The sequence below is a fragment of the Protopterus annectens genome, chromosome 7.part0, assembly GCF_019279795.1.
Source record: "Protopterus annectens isolate FY-2018-M chromosome 7.part0, PAN1.0, whole genome shotgun sequence".
Classification (NCBI taxonomy): Eukaryota; Metazoa; Chordata; order Ceratodontiformes; family Protopteridae; genus Protopterus; species Protopterus annectens.
In genome coordinates, this window is record NC_056739.1 from 1442579579 (window position 1) to 1442607066 (window position 27488).

Below are 27488 nucleotides of genomic sequence, written 5' to 3' on the forward strand. Positions count from 1 at the left end.
TAGCCTGTTCCAAAGATGAGGCAGTTGCTGGGAGATGAATCTGTTCCTCCACATGTTCTATTTAAATCACAGGCCATATTTAAGTCCCTGGAATGGGTAGACATACTTCTATTTGATTTACTGATGTGCAGGAAGTTGACTAGGTTTGGGTCTTGGATTGCTCTGTAGGCCAGGCACAAGTCTCCCCTGAGAATTCTGTACAATACAGAGCACAGTGACAGGGACTTTAGTTGGTCTGCATAGGTCACATGCTGGAGCCCCTTGATTTTCTTTGTTAGAAACCTTTGAGGTCTGTCCATTTGCTGCAGGTGCTTTGTAAGGTACATGCAGAACAGGGCGTTGCACTGAATTAAGGTCCTGATTAGTGCTAAGTGTAGAGTGGTCATAACCTCTTTTGTTCTCAAGACAATGCCTTTACTAATCAAGTGTGCTACATAGAAAGCCTTCCTTACTATAGTAGACACATGGTGGTCAAAGTAAAGGTTGCAGTCAACTTGTGATCCCAGATCCCTTACCACTTCATGGGTAGCTGGGGTATTTAGTCAGACTACTGTAGTGAAATGAAGGCTGTGGGAATAAAAAGCTGCATTATCAGAAGCAACTTAATAAACAGCTCATGGCCTTAACTCATCTGCACTAAGCACCAGACTCCTGTAGGTCAACACAATGCATTTTGCACCTTTGTGCCTGTAAAAAACACATTAAATTAAAAATGTATCCATAGTTAATATTTCAACGTTAAACTCCTATACTTTATGTTGGTCAGTTATTCATACACAAATAAGCACAATAGCAACAGTCAAAAAAAGGATTATATACAAAGAATGTGGCTCATATTATGAAGCCAATGTTTACTGGGTTTACCTTTGATTTGTCATCTGCCATGTGTCTGACCTGCATAACACCGAATGTATGGCTGCAAAAAATGACAATGTCGATTCACAATGTGTTTGAATGTGAAATAAGTGAATGCTTTTTTACCATTCAAACACATGGATCAAATGTCGAAAATGGTTTTCCAGCAAACCATTTTTGACATTTGGTCCTTCGCAGTTCTCCGTAATTCGCAAATATGGGTCACACAACAGGACGATCGCATATACCATGTGCGACAAAACAAAGGCAAACCGTTTACTGCAATTGATTCTTTCCTTTACATCATAACTACTCTGTGATGCAGGATACATGCAAACACAGACTACGTACATTCAGGTGTTTGCTTGAGATAAAATGAATGAATAAATACATGAATAATGACCAAGAAGTGTATTTTGGCTCACTACTGAGAGAAAAATACAGTGCTTTCCATTGCACACCTCCCTCCTTCCCACCTTATTAGCTCAAGAATCAGAGACAAAGCCCCATCAGACAGGAGTCGACCTTAAATCTTTCTCATATATACTTAGAAAGATGCATAGGTAAGCAGCTTCTGAAGGCCTCAAAGACTGACACTCACATGTCTGACATTATCTGCTGACTCTTTCTGATGGTTTTCCACAACATTTTGCCAAAAAGCCTACATTTTTATAAGGAACAAACCAAAATAATTATTTATTTCTTTCCTCAAGAATTCTAGGAAAAGTCGAAAATATTTTTTTCTGGGGGGGGGGGGTGCGGGCAAAAGGAACCAGGTAAACCTACTAGATAAAACTTCCCTTTTCTCTCGTGACCCTGGAGTACTGTCTGAATGACATGCACAGTCTCACCATAGGCAAATAGAGGTGAGATGAGTCAAACCCTGAGCGTTTTGACTAAAGAAATCATTTTGCTATCAGCTCAGAGCCTTGAGTGCCAGACAACTCTAATTCAATTGAAAGGTTAATATAACTGACTGATTTAAGAAAAAGGGAAGGTGGAATGAAGAATTAAGGCTCTGAGCTCTTAATAAGCTGCTTCTAAGGTACAGAGTTTGATTCCTTCTACCTCCATCTGTGTTATTCTGAGCACGCCACTTAACCAGAGACTCATTATCTAACCGGAGGCATTACACAACTACTAAAATGAGGTAAACACCATTTTGTTACTTCCTTCACACAACTAACGGCTTAAAATTTAGTAATGGATGCCTACAACTGTCTCCAAACCAAAAGACACTCAAAACGTACACTAAAGTGTCAACCACACGTGTATGGTGCACACACTTTGCCAAAACCATCAAGCATTTGTTTTAGTATTCCAAGAGTCATGCATTTTTACTACTTTGAAGGGTTAAGGCACTAAAGGGGGCACACACGTTTTTACAAGGAGGCACATGCTCCTTTAGCATCACCCATGAGCACTTCACATGAAGTTCTGAGCTGCTTTTTTACATAGATATTGACGGTTATGATTTAAAAAAGTCTTTATCCGCATTGCTTTTGAGAAAATTTTACTTTTGTAGACACTATTTACTTTTTATATACAACTGAAAATATCAAGGTGTAACATTGCACCATGACTCATGTGCTGGATTTATTACAGTGGCAATTAGTAAGGCCCTAGATTTTCAAACATTTGTTTATTTGACAATTGTTATCTGGGATAGTCCTAGTGGTACAAAGCCCCTTTTCAGCGGAGGCCCAAGGAAAAAAGCTCCACAGTACAATTATATATAAAAAATGCACATTACAATAACTGTGTAATACAATAAGATTAGCAAAAATATGAATTAACAATAAAGACAAGCTAGACTTATGTAGATTGTGGTTGAACAGATAAATATAATGGTGGCACAGACATGTAGAATAATAAAAAGTAAGACTCACTATAATGGCTAGTTACTAATAGTAGTCAGCAAGAGGTGAAGGTAGTAGTAGGTTAAGATGTAGTACAACAGAAGTGAAGAAATGAGAGGAGAAGTGGGAAGAAAGTCAGATGAATGTTAGATTGATGGAGCAGGTTAGAGAAAGCAAATAAGGAATAATGGGAGGATATAAGGGTTAGGAAGGAGAGAGGAATAAAGAAGAGAAATAGAGTGAGGACTAGATTCTGGTGGAGTGGTTATAGTTACATGTCCAGGTGTTATTTAAATATCCTTTGAGATATCTTTTAAATTTGTAGACCCAAGGTATGCTTTTTTAGGATTATACAAACGCCCGGATTTACTAATCTTCCACGCAGGACTAGCTTAGTCCACTAAGGGGTTCATGAGCTTCCAATTTCCCAACACCCCTCCCCATCAAGGTGTCTACCACCACATGTGTCATATACTGCTCCTGTATGTGTTTTGTTTCTCTTGTCTGTTAACCTACCCAACCTACCTCCCAAAATATAGCTACTATCCCTCCCCAACATCTCACTCTCACCTGAAAGAAAAAAAAGGGCAATCCGTTCCCCCCAAAAAATCTTGCTCCATACATAGCTGTCCATTTCACACACGTGTCCACTGGACACATGTAACTTGGTCTAATTGGCATCACAACATACTATTGTTGTCCTCACCCCTTTCCCAGGGGGTTGAGTGTCCAAATCTATCTCCAAAGTACGTGTATATGCACAGCTGTTGCTGTAGAAGAAATGGGCAGCTATGGACCTTCCCTACACCTGTCATGCACATCCCTACCTATTTTACCTACTGTCTTTCCCTCGTTGTGCCCCTTTTTCACCACTTTCCTATCAACCATTTTTTCTATTCTTTTAAAGAAATTAGCACGGGGGTAAGTGGGAGTGAGCACTTTTAAGCAGCAGTAAGCAGGTTTAAGGCTGTTTGCATGGGGGTAAGCAATGTCTACTCAGGTTAAGCATTTGAAAAGCTAACTGAGTATAAGAAACTGTAACCGGTAGTTAGCATTGCTGACCTCTGCGCAAACCATCTACAACTGCTTAAAAATGCCTTAATCACTCTGTATCCAATGGTCCTTGTTCTGCCCAGCAACAAAATAGACAGCCTCTGCAAGTCTCGAACCCAGGACCCTGCACACCATAGCCAAAGTAATTTACCACTAAGCCATGTCAGATATACATAACCCTGATGTTTTCACAAACATACCATCCAGCCCAGTCATTCAACAGTACAGGGAATGTATTCCAACATGTAGATGTGTGTGTGTGTATGTGTGTGTGTGTGTGTGTGTGTGTGTGTGTGTGTGTGTGTGTGTGTGTGTGTGTGTAGATATATATATATATATATTAATGTCTAAATAGTTATAACAAATCTATATATGTATATATATATGTGTATATATATATATATATATATATATATATATATATATATATATATATATATATATATATATCTAGGTATATATGGACATACATCTGTAGATAAAAATGGGAACATAACAAAATCGTATATGTCCACATGCACCGTTAATGGGGTTGCGAGGGCCCCAAACAACATATGTTTTGTATGAATAGGTACCCCCCCCACAGCCAAACACGTCTGCCATGCAATACACACCAACTGTTGCAGATCCCATAACCAGGACCTGACACTACATGAGCACAAGATGTTAACAGTACTCCATCCCACCTGTATGATGTCAGGCTGGTATCAGTAACAATGATTTTATGGCTAAATTTGAGTTCAAACATATTTATACCAATACATTTGTGCAACAAAATGTTTTGTTTTCTTTTCGTTATATTGACGATTTGATTTTTCTGTGCAAGGGGGGTTCAAATTTGGTACCCACCTTTGTTTCAGAAATTAATAATAATAAATATAATATGAAATTTGATGGTTTACAGGTTGGAAGTAAAGTAAATTTTTTAGACATTTGTTTGTCAGGAGAGAAGGTTGGACTAATTTCTACCACTGTCCAACGAAAATTTGGGAATGGCAACCAATATTTATTTGGGACTAGTTGCCATCCACCTCATACGTTGAAATCTTTACCATATGGGGAAATCATTCAATTATCGAGACTTTGTAATGATGGTCTTGATTTGGAGTAACAGATTAATGAATCAATAAATATGTTTTTACAAATAGGTTACAATATAGGTTTAATTTGTGATTCAATTGATAAATTAATTTTCAATTTAGATGGGGAAGTTGACAACAGAAATCAAAATTACAATATACAAGTTGAGAGAGTTAATCTTAGAACTACGACAACTAGGAGGGTAGCTAAACAACAACAACAAAAAAATATTTTTTGTTACTACTTTTAATCTTTTAAGTGATAAAATTTGGGATCTTATTAAATATTATTGGACATTTTTGTTACAAGATGAATTGATAGCTAAACTTATTCCTGATGTCCCTATGTTGCTTATAAGAGAGGACAAAATTTAGGGGACAAATTAGTTAAAGCATATTATGTCTCTCCAGCAAGTAAACTAGGTCTTTCATTGTCTGTTTGTGGGACTATACCATGCCATAATTGTAATGTATGTCCTTATATCAAACTTTATTTTTCTAGAATAAATGGGAAAACATTTAAACCACATAATTGCTTTTCATGCTATACACCGGGTGTGATTTATTGCCTTAGCTGTCCCTGTAACCTATTCTATATTGGGGAAATAAAAAGGAAATTTAGAACCAGGTTGCAGGAACATATTCGGGATATTAAAAGAGGAATGTCAGAGAGTCCCGTGGCATTGCATTTTATGGAGAAACATAGTTGTAATGCTAAATTATTACAGGGTACTATTTTAGAACAAGTTTTTATTAAGAAGGAGGATGATAAATTACTTAAAAACATCTTACTGTATAAGGAAACTGTTTTTATATTAAAATCTAATACATTAGCACCAATTGGTTTAAATAAAGAAGTAAACTAGAGATGTTTACTTTAGTTTCTACTTTCATTTATATATTGCATTTTTATGTATTTGACATGGGCAAATGAAGTTGTTATTGATAGTTGTTCACTTTAAATTTCTGGACTAAGAGCTTCATCATGTTTTTAATTGTGTTTAATTGATTAATTACTTATTATATATACGGGAGTGTGTTTTCACTAAATTTTTGTGCTCGTTGAAGGCTGTTGTGGCCGAGGCGCTAAGACTATCATTTTCTATTAAATTTCATCAGTGTGGAATTCATGTTGTTTTTTTAATCATTTATAGTCTCTTCTAGACTATTTGCTGGTTGTTTTTGGATTTATGGATTCGGATTCTTGCTGAACATTCACAGAGTCTTTTGGGAAGACTTCTCTTGTGTCAGTAATGGTACCGCTACCCTTCCGATTCATGGTGGTTCGGGAATTCTAGATGCATCGGGTATGGTTTTGCAGAAAACTATGGACAATTTTGTTATTCATGGCTCATCAGCTCCTGTTCCTCCCATTGTCGCTCATGCTTTCAATGGACATCTGTTCCAGCTGGTGCCTAGGCTCTGATGATTTCTTCACAGTCTACAGGTGTTACTGGCATTCCAACAGGTGCTAGACCTATATCTTTATCTGATGCTGAGTCCATCTTCACTGACTGTACTTTTAAATTTATGGAAGACAGAAAGTAGGGATATTATAACCCATTTGGAGCTCTTGGTAGTAATTCTTCTGGTATGTTTTCCAAAGAAATACAAGACAATGTGGATAGTTTTGAAAAATTAATCTTTCGAGAAACGCGTTGTTATTTTAATCTTTTGGGACTCATCAGATATACTGAATTGAATATTGCTCCTCATAGGTTAAGGGTTTTTAAGAGCCCAGCAACTCCCTTTGATATGTCTGATGCTAATGACTTAATGTTTAAAGACCGGTGGCTAGCTGCGGCACATACCTGTGCTATGGAATGGGTTAACATCTTAGTGGAAAGGGAGAAATTATTGCATATGAAACATAAGAATGAATTATGTGATATGCATTCTAAGTTATTGAGTCAAGTAGGGGATCTTAAAATCAATGACATTTTCAAAAATTTGAAAGAGAAATTAAATAAATATGAAAATGAGCAGGTTCACTTTAAATCTACTAAAATTAAAAGAGATATTCGTGATTACGGCAATGGGCGGGCCTTTCTTTGGAGAAATAAACATAGTTTCTATTAAGGAGAAATGGGGAAAAGAAATAATAAGAAACAATTATCTGTTTCTTTTGCTTCCTCTGATGGTTTAGGTTTTACTACTGATTCGGAGGGAGAAATACATGAATTTCCACCATTGCCCAATGCACAAAAACCTGAAGCACACCAACAATGTTTTCGTCAGAATGAAGAAAACATCAAAAGAGGAAATAAGAAAAAAGGAACTGGCTTCAGTTCTTTGACATGTGAGGGACAGTTTAAACAAATGTTCAAACGAGGCAGATGGAACTGATGTAAATAACATTAATACTGTCCCTACATCTGTTTTTATATCCAATGTAGTTCATTTATCTGGTTCTGCTTTAACTGATGATGAACTGGCTGTTCTTCAGTTAGGTTTGAAATTTGTACCCACTGTTACACCTAGGAATTATTTAATTAAACAAGAATTTTTTAAATTGTTTAGAAAATTGCATTTAAAATGCTTTTTTGCACAAAGGGATGAGCGGGTGTATATACATGATTGTGAATATAGTCCTGAAACTGATAGTAGTGACGACAGCTTTTTTTCTTGTTTATCTGATGAAGTTGATTTTCTTACTTCTCCTAATGTGTATTCATTATTAGCCTTCAACGAGCACAAAAATTTAGTGAAAACACACTCCCGTATATATAATAAGTAATTAATCAATTAAACACAATTAAAAACATGATGAAAATTTATACCCCCCTATACTAATAGTACAATTATACAATTTTCAGAAATAGTTCATTTTTTTGTACAAGAACTTGTTGATATGTGCGATAAAAAATCCTGTCGTTTTAATATGACCAAGAAAGAATGGCTTGCTTTAAAAAGTCTTATGAATAGAAATGATTTGATTATTAAGCCTTCTGACAAAGGTAATAAGATTGTTTTGCTTCATTACACCCAATATTATAGCATGTGTATGCAACATTTGAATGATGCCTCGACTTATGAAATAAGTGAGGTTGCAAAGTATCTTAATGCTATGAAAGAGTTTACTTTATTGATTGAGAGGGGTGTACATTTAGGTTATTTTTGTAAAAAAAGATCTTGATACTAAATTTAATGTGGACAGTTGCCATTTAGCTACTTTCTATTGTCTTCCCAAGCTTCATAAAAATTTGACTAATCCTCCTGGTCGCCCTATTGTTTCTGCTGTTAACTATTTTCTTCAGAATATTGGTATTGTTATACATAGTTATTTATTACCTTTTGTAGAAAAAAATGATTCTTATATTAAAGATTCCTTTGATTTCATTGAAAAGATATCCCAAATATCATGGACAGAAAATATGTTTGGGTTAGTTTGGATGTTGTTAGTTTATATACAAACATTAGTCATAATGATGGAATACAAACATTATTTTATTTTTTGGGAGATAGTCCTACTTCATATTACATTATTGATTTTACTCATTTTTGTTTATTGAATATTTTTTTTTAGTTTTAATGAAGTGATTTATCACCAGTTAAGGGGAATGGCCATGGGGGCACCTTTTCCCCCCATATACGCCAATCTGTTTATGGCTAAATTTGAGGTGAAATATATTTATACCAATACATTTGTGCAACAAAATGTTTTGTTTTATTTTCGTTATATTGATGATTTGATTTTTCTGTGCAAAGGGGGGATCAAATTTGGTACCCACCTTTGTTTCAGAAATTAATAATAATAAATATAATATTAAATTTGATGGTTTACAGGTTGGAAGTAAAGTGAATTTTTTAGACATTTGTTTGTCAGGAGAGAAGGATGGACTAATTTTCACCACTGTCCATCGAAAATTTGGGGATGGCAACCAATATTTATTTGGGACTAGCTGCCATCCACCTCATATGTTGAAATCTTTACCCTATGGGGAAATCATTTGATTATCGAGAATTTGTAAAGATGGTCTTGATTTGGAGAAACAGATTAATGAATCAATAAGTATGTTTTTACAAAGAGGTTACAATATAGGTTTAATTTGTGAATCAATTGATAAATTAATTTTCAATTTAGATGGGGAAGTTGACAACAGAAATCAAAATGACAATATACAAGTTGGGAGAGTTAATCTTAGAACTACGACAACTAGGAGGGTAGCTAAACAACAACAACAAAAAATCGTTTTTGTTACTACTTTTAATCTTTTAAGTGATAACATTTGGGATCTTATTAAATATTATTGGAAATTTTTGTTACAAGATGAATTGATAGCTAAACTTATTCCTGATGTTCCCGATGTTGCTTATAAGACAGGACAAAATTTAGGGGACAAATTAGTTAAAGCATATTATGTCTTTCCAGCAAATAAACTAGGGCTTTTATTGTCTATTTGTGGGACTATACCATGCCATAATTGTAATGTATGTCCTTATATTAAACTTTATTTTTCTAGAATAAATGGGAAAACATTTAGACCACATAATTGCTTTTCATGCTATACACCGGGTGTGATTTATTGCCTTAGGTGTCCCTGTAACCTATTCTATATTGGGGAAACAAAAAGGAAATTTAGAACCAGGTTGCAGGAACATATTCGGGATATTAAAAGGGGAACATCAGAGAGTCCCGTGGCATTGCATTTTATGGAGAAACATAGTTGTAATGCTAAATTATTACAGGGTACTATTTTAGAACAAGTTTTTATTAAGAAGGGGGATGATAAATTACTTAAAAATATCTTAGTGTATAAGGAAACTGCTTTTATATTAAAATTTAATACATTAGCACCAGTGGGTTTAAATAAAGAAGTAAACTGGAGATGTTTACTTTAGTTTCTACTTTCATTTATATATTGCATTTTTATGTATTTGATATGCGCAAATGAAGTTGTTATTGATAGTTGTTCACTTTAAATTTCAGGACTAAGAGCTTCATCATGTTTTTAATTGTGTTTAATTGATTAATTACTTATTATATATATGGGAGTGTGTTTTCACTAAATTTTTGTACTCGTTGAAGGCTGTTGTGGCCGAGGCACTAAGACTATAATTTTCTATTAAATTTCATCAGTGTGGAATTCGTGTTCATAGGTTCATAGGTAGGTACTTGGCTATCGGCCCTAGGGCCCATACAAGCCTAGCCAGAAAATGTACCCTGGCTTTAGCCACCCAAGAAAATTATTTTCCTGTGCCCCTGTCGAGCAGAGCCACAAAAGTGTTCCCGGGGTGAATTTCCCATTTCCCATCCAATCATCAAGCTCTGTTTGACATAGATAGGTAGTCTGTTCCAGAGTATGGGAAGTCTCTGGGACAGGAATCTATCCCTCTAGCATGTTCTGTTTATTGTGGTGACAAGGTTTAGGTCCCTAGAGCGTGTAGCACGGAGGGATTGGGATTTCTTTAAGTGGAGCATGTCCAACAGCTCTGGGTTTGACATAGCTTTGTATGTTAGGCAGAGATCGCCCCTGAGTAGGTGATATGTGATGGAGTAAAGCTGTAGTTCTTTGAGACGGTCTGCATAGGGCATCTGTTTGAGGCCAGTAATCCTCTTTGTGAGGTATTTTTGTGGTCTTCCCAGTTGTTGTAGCTGTCTTGTGAGGTACATACCAAAAGGGGCGTTGTCCTCTATAATGGGTCTAATGAGTGATGAGTAGAGCGGAACAATGACTTCTTTTTTTCTGGATGAGAATCCTTTTCTGATGAGATGAGCCACATAGAAGGATTTCCTGACCACTGTGGTGATGTGATTATCAAAGGAGAGACTACTGTCCACCTGTGTCCCAAAGTCTCTTATCACAATTTCGGCATTAAGTAGACTACCAGCTATGTGGTAGTTCATGGGTACAGAGTTTTTACCAAAGGGGATGACAATACACTTTTTGGCATTGAGCTTCAGGCCATGGCTTTGACACCAGGTATCTGTCTCAATGAGGCCCTTTTGTAGTTTGTCCACATCGTTAGGAGTTTCGATTATGGCTCCTAGTTTGCAGTCATCTGCAAACTTTGTTAGCCAAAGACCTTCTGTGTTGGCCTGCACTTCAGAGAAGTAGATACCAAACAGGAGAGGACCCAGGCTGAACCCTGTGGTACTCCACTTGTCACTGGTCTGATGTCGGATTTGGAATCCGCTACTTTCACAGTGCGGGTTCTGTCCGTGTTGTTTTTTGAATCATTTATAGACTCTTCTAGACTATTTGCTGGTTGTTTTTGGTATCAGTAACATATCATGCAGTACAGTCTGGCTCCCATAGGGAATGTACAATGTGGAAGCAATTAACATCCCTAGGATACATATACACAGACACATATATGCAGATACAGATATATATCTATATATATATATATATATATATATATATATATATATATATATATATATATATGTAACTACACATCACACATGCACACACAGAAATATGTATAAGAAGATACATATGTAGAAGGTGCACACAATATGGAACAGCCACGATGCCTATACATACCACCTTACCAACTGGACACTGTACAAGCCACCCATGCAAATGACAATCGTTGCCTGCAAAATATACCCACAGAGAGGTCAAAGGATATTACACCACACACAGGTTTGCATACATGAGAAAGCTTTATTTGTGTACTATTACAGTTGTAAATGCCATGTCATATAGCTGTTTAGACACTGACATCCATATAAACAGAGTAATGCTACTGTGAAACAGTTATACTAATACAGTTGTTCACTTTAAATTTCTGGACTAAGAGCTTCATCATGTTTTTAATTGTGTTTAATTGATTAATTACTTATATATACGGGAGTGTGTTTTCACTAAATTTTTGTGCTCGTTGAAGGCTGTTGTGGCCGAGGCGCTAAGACTATCATTTGCTATTAAATTTCATCAGTGTGGAATTCGTGTTGTTTTTTGAATCATTTATAGTCTCTTCTAGACTATTTGCTGGTTATTTTTGGATTTATGGATTTGGATTCCTTGCTGAACATTCCCAGAGTCTTTTGGGAAGACTTCTCTTGTGTCAGTAATGGTACCGCTACCCTTCCGATTCATGGTGGTTCGGGAATTCTAGGTGCATCGGGTATGGTTTTGCAGAAAACTATGGACAATTTTGTTATTCATGGCTCATCAGCTCCTGTTCCTCCCATTGTCGCTCATGCTTTCAATGGACATCTGTTCCAGCTGGTGCCTAGGCTCTGATGATTTCTTCACAGTCTACAGGTGTTACTGGCATTCCAACAGGTGCTAGACCTATATCTTTATCTGATGCTGAGTCCATCTCCACTGACTGTACATTTAAATTTATGGAAGACAGAAAGCAATGGATATTATAACCCATTTGGAGCTCTTGGTAGTAATTCTTCTGGTATGTTTTCCAAAGAAATACAAGACAATATGGATAGTTTTGAAAAATTAATCTTTCAAGAAACGCGTTGTTATTTTAATCTTTTGGGACTCATCAGATATACTGAATTGAATATTGCTCCTCGAGGGTTAAGGGTTTTTAAGAGCCCAGCAACTCCCTTTGATATGTCTGATGCTAATGACTTAATGTTTAAAGACTGGTGGCTAGCTGCGGTACATACCTGTGCTATGGAATGGGTTAACATCTTAGTGGAAAGGGAGAAATTATTGCATATGAAACATAAGAATGAATTATGTGATATGCATTCTAAGTTATTGAGTCAAGTAGGGGATCTTAAAATCAATGACATTTTCAAACATTTGAAAGAGAAATTAAATAAATATGAAAATGAGCAGGTTCACTTTAAATCTACTAAAATTAAAAGAGATATTCGTGATTACGGCAATGGGCGGGCCTTTCTTTGGAGAAATAAACATAGTTTCTATTAAGGAGAAACGGGGAAAAGAAATAATAAGAAACAATTATCTGTTTCTTTTGCTTCCTCTGATGGTTTAGGTTTTACTACTGATTCGGAGGGAGAAATACAAGAATTTCCACCATTGCCCAATGCACAAAAACCTGAAGCACACCAACAACGTTTTCGTCAGAATGAAGAAAACATCAAAAGAGGAAATAAGAAAAAAGGAACTGGCTTCAGTTCTTTGACATGTGAGGGACAGTTTAAACAAATGTTCAAACGAGGCAGATGGAACTGATGTAAATAACATTAATACTGTCCCTACATCTGTTTTTATATCCAATGTAGTTCATTTATCTGGTTCTGCTTTAACTGATGATGAACTGGCTGTTCTTCAGTTAGGTTTGAAATTTGTACCCACTGTTACACCTAGGAATTATTTAATTAAACAAGAATTTTTTAAATTGTTTAGAAAATTGCATTTAAAATGCTTTTTTGCACAAAGGGATGAGCGGGTGTATATACATGATTGTGAATATAGTCCTGAAACTGATAGTAGTGACGACAGCTTCTTTTCTTGTTTATCTGATGAAGTTGATTTTCTTACTTCTCCTAATGTGTATTCATTATTAGATAATACAGGTATTGACTTTCGTAGTAAATTTATACCCCCCTATACTAATAGTACAATTATACAATTTTCAGAAATAGTTCATTCAAAACAATGTTACTGTGTTATTTACGGTTTGTTGAACCGATGCTCGCAGAAGTGCACTTTCGCTTGAGTGCACTTTTGCGTAACTGCAGGTCTACTAGTTATATTCGAAAAAGTGAGTTTTCGAATATATACAGTAGACCCGTATGTAAATACATGTCCCCTATATTATTACCACAGTGCTGCATGCTGTGTGCAAGGAAACAGCACACATAGCAATGCACACAGATATGTACAGCTGTGTGTGCAACATGGATGGGTGTCACATGTGAACCCCTTTTTGGGACCACATTGTCCTTGTCTGTGAAGTATGGAATTGGAATATGGGGAAGTATGACAGGTATAGTTGTGGAGGTGGTCAGGGTTGGTAGATATGGAGGACAGTCTACAGTGGTGGCATGTGACACATGGGTAAACACCCTAGATGGTGCATTTGGTCTGTGATGTGGATGCCCCATGGGCCCCAATATGGACACAATGGGAACAAGCCTCCCACCCACTGCTACTCACAACAGCAGTCCACATCCTGAAGATGCCTGGCATTTAGGCTGAGCAGGAGAAGCATGTCAGCCCTTTGAATGTGTACTGGGTGCCTCAGAGTGATGTAGCACTATCCCACATGTGTCTGTGGAGCCCATTATGGATCAGACCCTGGACCTGCCCTCAGGGGACAGGAAAATGTCTGTGTGTGCCCCAGGGGGGTACAACATCCCCTGGGTTGGTTCCACCTGATGGTATTGCTGGACCAGTACATGAGGAGGCCCTAGGGTGGGATACACATGTGATGTGGCTGGGTAACATGGGCAGATGAGTTTGAAGAGGTGGTTCTACTGGGCAATAGTACATATACATGCTATTGTGTCACTGTTATAGAACATGTGTTGGTAGTAATAGTCTACACAATCCCGGAACATGTCCAACAGCATGCATAGATATCCCCAATAACACAGAATGTCAGATGCGCAGCAATCACAAAGCAGCCATTCCACAGGCTTATATCGAACCATAGTGGCCCTGACAATGGCATACAGGTGAATAGTCTGTAACAGGCCAGCAATGACAGTGTCCACACAGGGAACATGGCTACAAACACACAGCACAAAGTGTGGTACAATACAATATCTGTCCCACTGATAGGTAAGCTGTAGCCATGCATAATGAGTTGTGTGTACAGTTTGTTGTCATTGATATGAGGGTGTAACAGAGATGTGTATTAAGAACTGTGGTAACCTTCCTGTATGATTTCCTTAGACCTGTTTCCATCTTTATGTCTTTCAGGCAAGATGTCACATGCCGGCTACCATCTTATTCAGCTGCTGAAAATGAAGTAGTGCTAACCTATTTAATCCAGTACTACCCTCTCCTGTTTGGCTGGGCCACCTATGATCCGCAGGAGCAGACCACCCTGTGGAATGACCTATTCCACAGGATCAATTATGTCGGACTGCACAACCACAGTTATGAGCAGGTCCAGCATCATTGTTCTGACCTGCTTCACAATGCCCATCTGCATGCTGCTGCAGTCCATGGGGATCACCTCACCACTGGGGGGGGGGCATGCCATCCATCTCCCCGACACATGTGGATGAGCTCCTGGCCAGCCCCGTTGCGCCTGCCTGTCCGGACACACACCAACTGCCAGACACCTTTGTGGAGGTGGGTGCCACCCACACACTGGCAACGGAGCATGCAGGTAAGTCCACAGGGCACATCCATAGACCACTGTTGTGTATACATCTGCATCAGTACAGGTAGATCATGCATATCTGACAAGTCATAGATATATTTTGTTGCTGCATAATAGTGATAAACAGATTTCCATATGTGGTAGTATTGTAGAAATGTACTGCTGATGTATTGTAATACTGCACCCACCCTGTAGCACTGCCACAGTTGTGGCCACTGACTATGCATCTCTTACCATGTTAAGTGGGTCACTCTGGGATACCAACAAGGCAGCAGCCTGTAGCTGGTGAGTATGGTTTATGTAGATGCTTGTCAATACACCGGGGTTGTAATAGCTATGGTATATGCCATGCACACATCTAACACACCTGCCCAGAATGCATGTGGTACATGTGCACGTATTGTTGCTGTGAAATGCACGACATCACAGGGGTGACCATGATGGGGTATTGGAAGGGTATGTCAGGCACCTGCATGATAACTAACATCCTATCATTGCGGAATGTGTCCACAGGGAGTAACTTAATGGTGGGAGACATGGCCTACAGTAGGGACATGATTGGAACAACACCCATCTGTAGTGCAACACCAGTGTATATACCTGTAGGACAATGGCAACTGCTGCAGAGATACACTGTAGCATAAGGCATTACAGTGGTCCACATTATCAGCTGGAACAAGGCTGTGACATGTGATGTTCAGTGTATGGGACACTGCAAAGTGGCACATGTGTAGGGCTTACTCGTCGTGCATCTGCAAAAAGGCCAAAGGGGGAGGGGTGTCAGCATGACACACCAGTGCACTGCAGCAGAGATCCTAAGTATGCTAAGAATGGCTGCATCTACACATAGTCAGGTTCAGGACCTGTGGTAGCCATAACCCTACCCCCACAGCAATAGTGATGGCAGTCTCTGAACACCAAGGGATGGCACATGAGTAGACCTTGCAATCATGCATAAACAAACTTTACAACAAAAGGAAGAAACTGTTGCAGAAAATAGGAAAATCCCAGAATGCAAAAAACTCCCTTACCAGCCTCAGTAAGAAGCTGAGATCCCTCATAAAATCCTCCAAATCTAGTTAAGAAAATAAAATTACCAAAGATTCCAAAAACAACCACAAGGCATTCTATAACTATGTCAAGAATCTCAATGGCAATGCTCAGATCTGCTCTGAGGTACAACAGAATGGCATTAAATATACTGATCCCAAGGATAATGCCAATACCCTGGCAGATCGATTCAGTGCTAACTTCACCCACCTCTCACCCCCTAAATGGCCCATCTCAATACCGGAAGATTGCCAAATTCCGGTAATAACGGCCACACAGGTAAAAAACGCACTCTCCAAAGCTAAGGATACAGCATCCATGGGACCAGATGACATGCCGGGCTGTATACTACATGAACTACAAAATGAACTGGCACCTCACCCAAGTGTTATGTTTAATCATACCCTCACCTCAGGCTTCATGCCCACTGAGTGGCGCACAGCTATATTTATTGCACTCCACGAGGCTGGATCCACCTTGGATCCTGGGAACTGCCGCCCCATCAGTCTGATGAGCCTGGTCTACAAGGCCATGGAACATATTATCATGTAACTTATAAAGAAAGACATTGGCAACCTTAAAACACTGGACCCCACCAAGTTTGGGTTTGTGAAGGGCTGATCTTGTCTCCTAAACCTGATTGACTTCTTTGAGTCAGTCTCCAGAGCCGTGGACAAGGGTAACACAGTACACACAGCCTATCTGGACCTCGTCAAGGCCTTAGACACCATCTCCCACTATGGAATCATAGATAAACTTACTAAGTTGGACATTAATCCCTACATCACTCGGGTTGCCAACTGGCTTACTGACAGATCCCACACTGTAAAAGTAGCTGACTCCAAATCCAGCTCCAGACAAGTGACAAGTGGAGTACCTCAGGGTTCAGTCCTGGGACATCTCTTGTTTGGCATCTACTTCTCTGAAGTACAGGCCAACACTAAGGGACTCTGGCTAACAAAGTTTGCAGATGACTGCAAACTGGGAGCCATTATTGAATCCCCAAATGATGTTGATACTCTACAAAAGGGCCTTACAGAAACAGATGCTTGGTGCCAGAGCCATGGGCTCAAGCTCAGTGCCAAGAAATGTATATTTATCCCCTTTGGGAAAAAAACATGTACCCGTGAATTACCACATAGGTGGCAGTACACTAAACACTGAAAGTGTGATAAGAGACTTAGGGACACAGGTGGACAGTCTCACCTTCAATAACCACATCGCCACAACAGTCAGGAAATTCTTCTATGTGGCACACCTCATCACTAAGGTATTTTCATCCAGAAAAAAGGAGGTCATTGTCCAACTGTACTCATGCCTCATTAGACCCCATTATAGAATACGACACCTCATTTGGTATGTACCTCTCAAGACATCTGCAACAACTGGAAAGGCCACAGAAATGCCTCACTAAAAGAATCACAGGCCTAAAGCAGATGCCCTATGCTGACCGCCTTAAAAAACTCCAGCTATACTCTGTCGCATATCGTCTACTCTGAGGCGATCTCTGCTTAACATACAAGGCCATATCAAACCCAGAGCTGTTGGCCTTGCTACACTTAAAGAAATCCCAATCCCTCAGAGCCACACGCTCCAGGGATCTAAACCTTGTCATCACAATAAACAAAATATGCTGGAAGGATAGGTTCCTGACCCAGAGACTCCCCAGACTCTGGAATAGACTGCCCATACATGTCAAGCAGAGCACCTCTTTGGCCCTCTTCAAAAGAAACCTTGATAACTGGATGAGAGAAAGGAAATTCACCCCAGGGATCATGTCAGTCACCCTGCTAGACAGGGGTCCAGGGAAGTAAATAGCGAGGGAAGAAATAGCCAGGGAATTGTTATGGCTAGGCTTGTATAGGCCCTAGGGCTGATAGCCTAGTACCAACCTATGAACCTATGTGTAGGGCAGACTGAACATACACTGGCAAATACAGATGGCCGATGCTGATATACCCCTGCCAGGAGTAGGGACTGCTGCAGTACACACAACAAGAGGTGCGACAAACCATCATGATAAGGGTGTGCACAGATATGCCCACATGGTGTGCATGCATCGCAATCAGCATCTGCACATCTTACACATTCCGTAGACACTGCCTGTGAAAGTACAGGACATATGTCACATATCGGGCTCATGTACTGCTAAGATATGTGGTGATATGGTCCCATGGCAGATCAAGGATGGGTATGTCATATCAATAAAGGTGTGTACACCCCCCCCCCCATAGCCATGGTATGCTCTGGTTGTCAGTGTAAGAGTATTGGATTGGTCATACATGGTCTGCTGATGTTGAGAGCTGTGCATCAGACATCAGGCATTCACAAATAACATATGTCCACATATCATACCAGATATGTGTTGCTGTAAAACATTGGGGCTGTGAGCATTAAAGCTGACATAACTGACACAGTATTACACATTCAGCAATGGGCTGTACACCTGTGAGGTGTGGTGCACAGAAATACCATGTTCATGGGAGCAGTGGTATCCGGGAGAAGAGGCTTTACCTAGTGACTTAGCACATGCATCACACACATGTATACTTTTGCCAGCATGGATTGACTGTTGCTGCACTGCATGCTGTCAGGTACCATATGTTATGCATGTTGACAGAGGGGTAATAGGAGGACTATGTGTACTATCCTTGTGCAACCTCAACTGTATGTGTGTGTGTGTGCATCCTTTTGGGTAGTTAGTTTGTCTGTAGGGTCACTCAGGTGAAGTGGAGGGAGGTTGATGCATGTAGGATGCTTGTGTGCATGTGTGTATGTTTGTGTGGCTGACCATGTATGCACATGTGTGATTGTGAGGTGTTCATACAGCAATACCTCCCTCTGAGATTATGCAGTACATGTACATGGACTGCCACATTACACACCAAGAATACTTGTTGTGTGTAATCACAGGACAGCTGATAGTGTAATATGGTCTGTAGCATGGAACAGGCATCGAGACGGAAGGTAGACACCAGGTACACCCTTAATATCGTAATCAGCAGAGATGACACCTACAACCCATGTATGCAGCACTACAGATGCATTGGGGAAGTACTAGTCAACACCAGGGAGTGTATCCAAATATTACAGTTGTCACATGATAGGCTGAATGAGCAGCATATCTGGCATGTACTGAACATTACATACACATGACACACCAGTGAGTGATATTATGGATAGAACATAGTAGCCCACACATACAGGGATATAGGGGCCAGGCTCATGATGTCTGGACATACAGAGGGTGCATACTGAATGACAGCAGTGAGGCCATGTAAAGCCACTACACACAGGTCAGGAAGGTAATGTAGTAACAGGTCTTGTGTTGTGACTGCTTGTGTAGGCATTTATAGGACTGATATGTTAATGAGTGGTATCAATGTGTGTATGTTAACAAGTGTGATGCAGGATGGGGTACCACATGGACATATACATGGGACTGTCTGTAAAGTCATGCACAGGTAGGTATTATGGAGGTGTGTGTGTGTGTGTGTGTGTGTGTGTGTGTGTGTGTGTGTGTGTGTGTGTGTGTGTGTGTGTGTGTACTGTTAGGCAATGCTGTACATGTTTTAAAGTGCATTTATTGTTTTACCCCACAGATGGCGAGGTGGGTCAGGGTCCCTCCTGCATGCAATCTGATGTTGGTGTCCATGCAGACACTGAAGATGATAGTACTGTTGAGGCACAGGTGAGGTTGTCAGGGGGTGACACTGCGCCAACATTTGACATCCCCCTTTTAGCCATCCAAACCCTGCACACAGTTTCAGTGCCTATACATACCCCATCACCATTGGCCATAGTGGAAGGACAGCTGGCATTGGGTGACAGTGCACAGAAAAGTGTGGTAACCATGCCTACTGTGTCCAGTTGCAGCAGACATAGCCGGATGTCCAGCAGGGTACCACATAGGTGGATGTCCCTGGGTGCTAGGGTGCTCGTGGTAGGGCCACTTGGCATCATGCTCCTGGCAGAGGTGACATAGCTGTTACCAACAGGCACATGTTTCAGGCTGTCATGGTGGAGCAGTCACATATGGAAAATTACACAAGACAGGGCCTGAGGCTGCAGAGGGCTGCTCTCACATCTGCAAGTGACAACGCCCATGAACTGGCTGGTGCCATCCATGCGTTAACTGAGTTCATGGATAGATGGTCTGGTGAGATGATTGCCCTCATTGACCGTGGTCTGTCCGTTCTTGAACTTGTGATAAGAGTGCGGCTACAGCCACACGGATGTAGGCCAGCAACGCCAACAGCTAACAGTCAACATGGACATGCTAGGACACCGAGGGGGTCCCATAGTGCCAGTACCAGCCCTGGCAGTGCGGAAGGGGTGCTGTCCACACCACACCACAGCAGACCCCATGCATGTGGTCCTGGCCAGTCCCAGGTGGGGCCTGGTACCAGCGGACATTTATCATCAGCAGGTGAGGCCTGTACCTGGATGTGCCCATGTAACCCCTGGCCGGCACATTCCACGTATCCATGGCCAAAGGCAGTGAACTGCACACCCTGCCAGGTCTGGTCTGCAGCTGTCCATAAACACCTGTGTAGGGCAGCCACATGGCAGAACTGTGTGCATGCATACCCACACACTATAGAAGCACACCTAGAGCAACCCCATACCTAGAAACACCACAGCACCACACCCAGCTCACCGCAGTACACCCCTTAACCACACTCATGATGTCAAATGTATAGCACACCCTCGACCTCTGGCAAACCAACATCCCAACCTGTGCATATGATGATACCTGTACCACATCCCTGTCATCCATACCGTCAGTGCAGGGACAGGCTAATATGGTTCTGATGCACACGGTGACTGTACTACAGTGTACCACAGTACTGCAGTGTAACATGTTGTAAGGAGTAAAGTGTAATGCATATATGGCAGGTAGTGTAGCCATCCACCAATGATGCATTATAGCTGTTAGTAACACTAGTTGGTTGTGGTCTTTATAATGTTATCCATTTGTGTTGTAGGTGTACATGTGTCAGCACGAGGATGGTCTGCAGTCATATTACACAATGGGGTATGGTACTGCGGTGACACCATGTGTGTGACATAACTGGGGTACAGTTGAACACATGTCACATGTTACTAAAATGGTTATTGCCTGTGCCACATGGACAGTTGACCCACTTGAGGCATGTATATCCTGCAAACTGATGTAGACCCATCCACATACGCACACACTGTTACTTGGCAACACTGGGACTAGACCCCTACTAGCTATGTAGTGATACTGAAGTGTGTGGCTTACATTGCACACACCACACAGTGTTTAGGGTGAGGTGTGTCCCAGGTTACATTTTACATGCAGAACATCCCCAGACATACAGTATGATAATAGGGTATGTAATGGGTGTATATGGACAATACATAGTGTGACATTCCTTCAAATACACATTAACAGACACATAACAGGCAGACACATATCCAAGATACCAGGGCCTATCTCTGCTAACTAACTTGACCATGTGTCCAATGTGTTACAGGTAGGCTGCACACAGCACATACATATCTGGCTTGGATTGTGGTATCAGTTACCTGTAGGGTTGATGGTGACAGTGATAACCATAACATGGTGCATGGGACATATACCAGGTGTACCTTGGTGTAATGACAGTGTACACATTACCCACATCCCTCAGTGGATATTATACTCCTTGAAACCCATGATGACACTCTGCCATACCCACCAATACACATTGGCCGTGACAGTGATGCAACCCATAATATACCCCAACAGTGGTGCTACAGGGATATGCATCTCATGCACATGCCACACACATAATAGGGTGTTGCAATGTCATGCCTCACCTATGGGCAGCAACGATACTATCTGTACTACTGTGTGGCAATGGGTATTGTAATAGGAGTATGTGGCCTCGGAATGCTGTACCCTACATATATACGGGCATGCACAACTACGCACACATTCTGAAACACAATGGGTATCTCATGCCTATCAACCCATTTGTAAAACACTGTTGTGCTGATACTGCAAGACTCATGTAGCCGGTATGGGGAGGTGCTTAACAGGGTACATGTAATGTCCCATACAGCAGCAGCCACAACTGACTATGGCAATGGGTGTTGAGTTGTTTGTGAAGGCCCTCATGGAATTCCCAAGTACAGGTGTGCTAACACACAGACACTGCAATACTCAGTCATGCACACGTAGACATGTGTCAGTACAGGGGTGCATCGCTGCAGGTGGTCATAGCTGTGTACCTAGTCATTGTCCAAGGGGAGATGGGTTGTGTAGGGGTTGTGTGTACAGTGGTATCCTGCTACCTGCCAGGTGGCAGCAGGCAATCTGTCGACAGACACTACTTTGGTGGCCCTCAGGGTGAGAATGACATGCATCAGCCAATCCTCCAGGTGCCTCCTGCACATGGCCACTGAGGTGATCAAGTTGACTTGTATGCAACATGAATTACAACACATGGTTAGTGTCTGTGATGGAGACCTATACCCAAGCATGTTCTGTTGACTGTGGTAGTGTAGTGGAGGTACCGTGATATGTGGTGCATACAGGGTGACATCTCCTATATGTGCCAGTTCTTACACAGCTGGGCAGACATGTCAGTGTAAATCAAGCTTAGGTTTCCTGTACATACCCCATCTGGATACCTGCCATCTGCACATCTGTACAGGGACTGACAGTCATGAGCTTGACAAGTAGCTATGCAGTAGGATGAGTTTGTTGACAGACAGACATTTGACAAAAATATGTATGCCATAACTACATGTCAGAAGCCCTCACTAACATGAGCTGTACAGACGGTAGTCTACAGTTACACTCCACATGATGAATCATTGCCCAGTAAGGGGTATATACTGTGACACAGCTCATACACCAGGGATACAACAGGGAGCCCACTGTGTCCAGCTATGCCTGCAGGTGTGCCTGTTGTCAGTACTACATTTAGCACTCTGCTCTTGCCTGGGTGAGCACTGTCAACAGTAGTTCTGCCATGATACACTACATGTCAGTGTGACAGCACGTACCCTGGGCTACTACCCCTGTATGTTACACATTCACATGGATAACAGTGCTGTACAGGCCTCATATACATCTGTTTCCCACACATGACACTCACTCCCCTTGCCACTGTAATGACAGCACACAGGTGCATGTATTGTACATGGCATTACATACACTTATTACAGATGTCATTACCCTGCTATGTTATCAAACTGGGTGGTGTGACCTGGTTACCAATGCTAAGCCATGCTTAGCAAGTATCAGCATTGCTGCAATATAACAGCTGAGCTGATTTGCGCACTGGTAAGCAAAGTCTGCACTGTGTAAGTGCCTGTACATTTACGCATAGCTTAGCACTGCTTATCTTCATGCAAACCCACTTAAAGCTGCTCAAAACTGCCTTAACCACTGTATCCGACAGCCCTTGTTCTGCCCAGCAACAAAATGAACAGCCCTTGCAGGTCTTGAACCCAGAACCCTGTACACTAAAGTCACAACCCTTAACCACTATGCCATGACCACTGTGAAGACAGCTGTTGTTTTACCAATATAGCTGTCAATGCACATATTGAGTAGTATTGAACAATTGCCTTTACTTCCTAAATCGTGTAGTCCTTGTTAATAATATGACTGCTGCATCACATATGTTTTATCATAATGTACACATAGCAGTTACATACGATGAGATATATCTGGAAGGGTATACACAACCATGAGGTTTACACATGACAGGAATATGGTTATATGCATAAAATAGGTCTATATATGCCTACATGTACATACACGTGTATACTCATACAAGTCTACTTTAAAAAACCGATACGCAAAACACATACGATGAGAACTCCGAGACCGGAAGATCGACAACTGAGATGACCGACAGTTTAAAAGCCAGGCACTGAGAACACCAACAAGTTAAGGTAAGTGTATGATAGTGACAGACTTTAGGGTTAGGGGCATTTTAAGTGAGTTAGGGTTAGGGCATGGGTTAGGTGAGTGTGCGATAGTGACGGACCTTAGGGTTAGGGTTTGGGCTAAGGTTAGTGCATAGATAGTTGTGTATGTAAGGTTTAATGCAGGTTTGTAAGGTTTTTGTTGTGCTTGTGTTGTGTGTGTTTTTCGGAAAAGGTATTTGTTTTGTTTTGTTGATTGTCGGGATTGTGGTTTGTCAGGCATGTGAAGTTTTGTGCTTTTAAACTGTCAGTCATCTCAGTTGTCGATCTTCCGGTCTCAGTGTTCTCGTCGTCGGTGTTTTGCACGTCGGTGTTTTAAAGTAGACCCACTCATACATATGTCTGTATGCACATCTGTATAGGTGAACATATATATGGCCATGTGTACATCCCTTCGTATGTATGTGTATATATATATATATATATATATATATATATATATATATATATATATATATATATATAGCTATATATGTATGCACATCCTATGTGTACAGATATGCCTATTTATGTGCGTATATATTTAGATATTTATAACTATATGTGCACACATATCTAGTCTGCTATACCTATTACTGTTGATATATATGTTGATATCCATACGTATATGTGCATATGTATCTCTATCTGTATATGTGTAGACATATATTGGTCTGTATATGTATATATCTGAGTGTTTATATGTATATATATATATATATATATATATATATATATATACACAAATCCATCTATGTATGTCGATATGTATATTTGTATATATCTATATAGATATATGGATAATTATATATACATATATGTCACCATATGTCCTGAACATGGAGTGGAGCCCTACCCCAGCCCCAATTGTTCCAACTTCTTAGTGCAACGGGATGTCAGGAATGTATTGCAGGTATATTTGTAGACAAGTGGTACTGTAATAGGGATTGTTATCACAGACATGGTGTGTGTGTGTGGGAGGTCACATCTGCTTTAACATGTGCCATTGGCTACTGATAGACATCATAAGGACATCATAGTACAGTACCACTGCTATCACAGTAATACTCCTGTGGACTACAGCAGAGATATGACTAATATATGTGGACAGTCTGACACACTCTGGTCAGTCCAGATGTATTCACAGAACCACTTAGTGCAGAACATGTGGACCAAGCCTGACAATGGGGATGTTAACAGCCATGTAGATGGGTATATCACGTAAATACTGATATACATTTCCCCCATAGGTTATGCATCCATACACCCCTGTCTGTACTGACACATAATAACTGCTGGTACAGTGGTACCATGGCCACATACTATCCACTAGTTAATGACATACATCTGTACAGCATCCCACTGCTTTGTCTGACATACATGACCATTATGGTAGCCCGGCAGCTGTACATCTGGCAAGTATCTGGACATGACATCTCACTGGGTAAGTACACTGTGCTGCTAGGCATGTAACAAAGCTTTGTGCAGGCTACAGGCAGACTGCCTCAACACTGGCCTGCATTTCCTACGGGGGAATACACATGTACCTGCATAGATAGCAGGCTCTACAGGCATGTCACAGCACAGAGTAAAAGCCATCTATGTGAACGTGCATAACCACAACCAATGTGAACACAGCCATAGCCACATATTGTAAACTAGTGCAATATTACAGTTTATGGATTATCTGATCAACACCATCCTCATATGTGCCACTCCCACACCAACCCTACATATATTGTGCCACTACACAGTGTGGTTCGATGCCTGTCTGTAGTATGGGACATGTTTGTGTTTGGCCCTACAAACATGTAAGCCAGTAGGGTAGCATACAGTGGAGCAGCATGTAACATCAGATAGAACAGGACCAAGAACATGGACATCTACCACAGTCTGTACACAGGCCAAGGTACATATTCACAATGCACACACTGTCGACAATCACTATAAGTACCATTACTGTACACACAGCCACAGAATGCCCAGGTTATGTCCTCAGATATAACCCCTACTATACATAACATATGTAGCAGTCTGATATCTCACTGGCTTGTTATCAGATATGATGTCAATAAATATGGTGTACTGAACATATGCACCTCTTACTGCATGAAATATGTACAAAGGTTGACAGAGTTGAGACTGGAGGCACAAACACAGGGCCAATATTGACATGTTGCTGTGATAACCTCAAACATTTACTGTTGTAACAGGGTTTATTGCAACATATGTCCCATGAAGGGTATGAAGTCAGTAACTCTCACGGCTGTCACCATCTACTGACTGCAATCCTCACACTACCTTCTGCAGTTCACAGATAGGTGCTCTGTGGGTAACACAAGAAACACAAGGCACCACACACTGCCCAGTCTGCAGATGAACCTACATATGGGTATTCCTCATAAACATAACACTGACATGACAGGCATTAAAACATGTAAGACAGCCATATCCACACCCACCCTGTTAAACTAGCATTACTCCAAATGCAGTATAGCAGCACTTACATTCTGTAGTCAAGTCAGACACATCCTCCTCCTGTGTGTTAGCCTGTTTCCACAGTGTATGTTGTCAGAGGTAAATCCCTAATCCATCTTTTATGGTGTTTGCCAAACAACAGATCTAATTCCTGCTCACAGTGAATGAAAAGGTCCAACACCAACATGATGATCCTAGATATTGGAGTGTGTTTCCATGCAATTGGCTATGGGAATGTTACCACAGCTGTTCCACATGCAATCAGCGAGAGGAGGGCTGCAATTTGTGTAGCTGCCATCAACTGATGATGAGCATCACTTACAATTCGCATGCTGCTGCCTAAGCAAAGCAGGTGTAAATCTCCACATCTACCACAGAGGGAGTGAGAGAGGCAGACAGAGGCAAAGATAAGTCAGGGAGGGGGTGGGAGAGTAAAAGTTAAGTATGTTTGTGTCACACACCTACCAGTACAGGGTATCAAACCCCTGACTGACTTTGTATTGCTATCACATGTCTTTGCAGTTATTGGATGAGCCACATAGGTTACATGTTGAGGAGCCCTCCAAACGTATTTGTGATGGTGAATGGCATTTGCAACTGTGATATGGTAGCTATATGGTAGGCGTAGTACAAATGCCTGCCCGCATGAACAGGTGTCAGGGTCAACACAGCCACACTATCACAGGGATCCACACACATTGACACACTTGGCAGGGTCAGGAATAAACTCATCACTAGTTAGATTGCCACAACACACTACTGTGCAGGTATCACATACACCACAGGGGTATACAGAGGTTATATGGGCAAAGGGTATGTGGAGGTGTCTGACATCAGACAGCATGATTCAGTATGCCAATGGGGGGTTTAGTAAGTTTGAATGTGGTCATAGGCATCATAAACCACACACACACACAGGCACAGGGTGCCAGCACTGACATGCATGGGTGCTTTGCTGGTC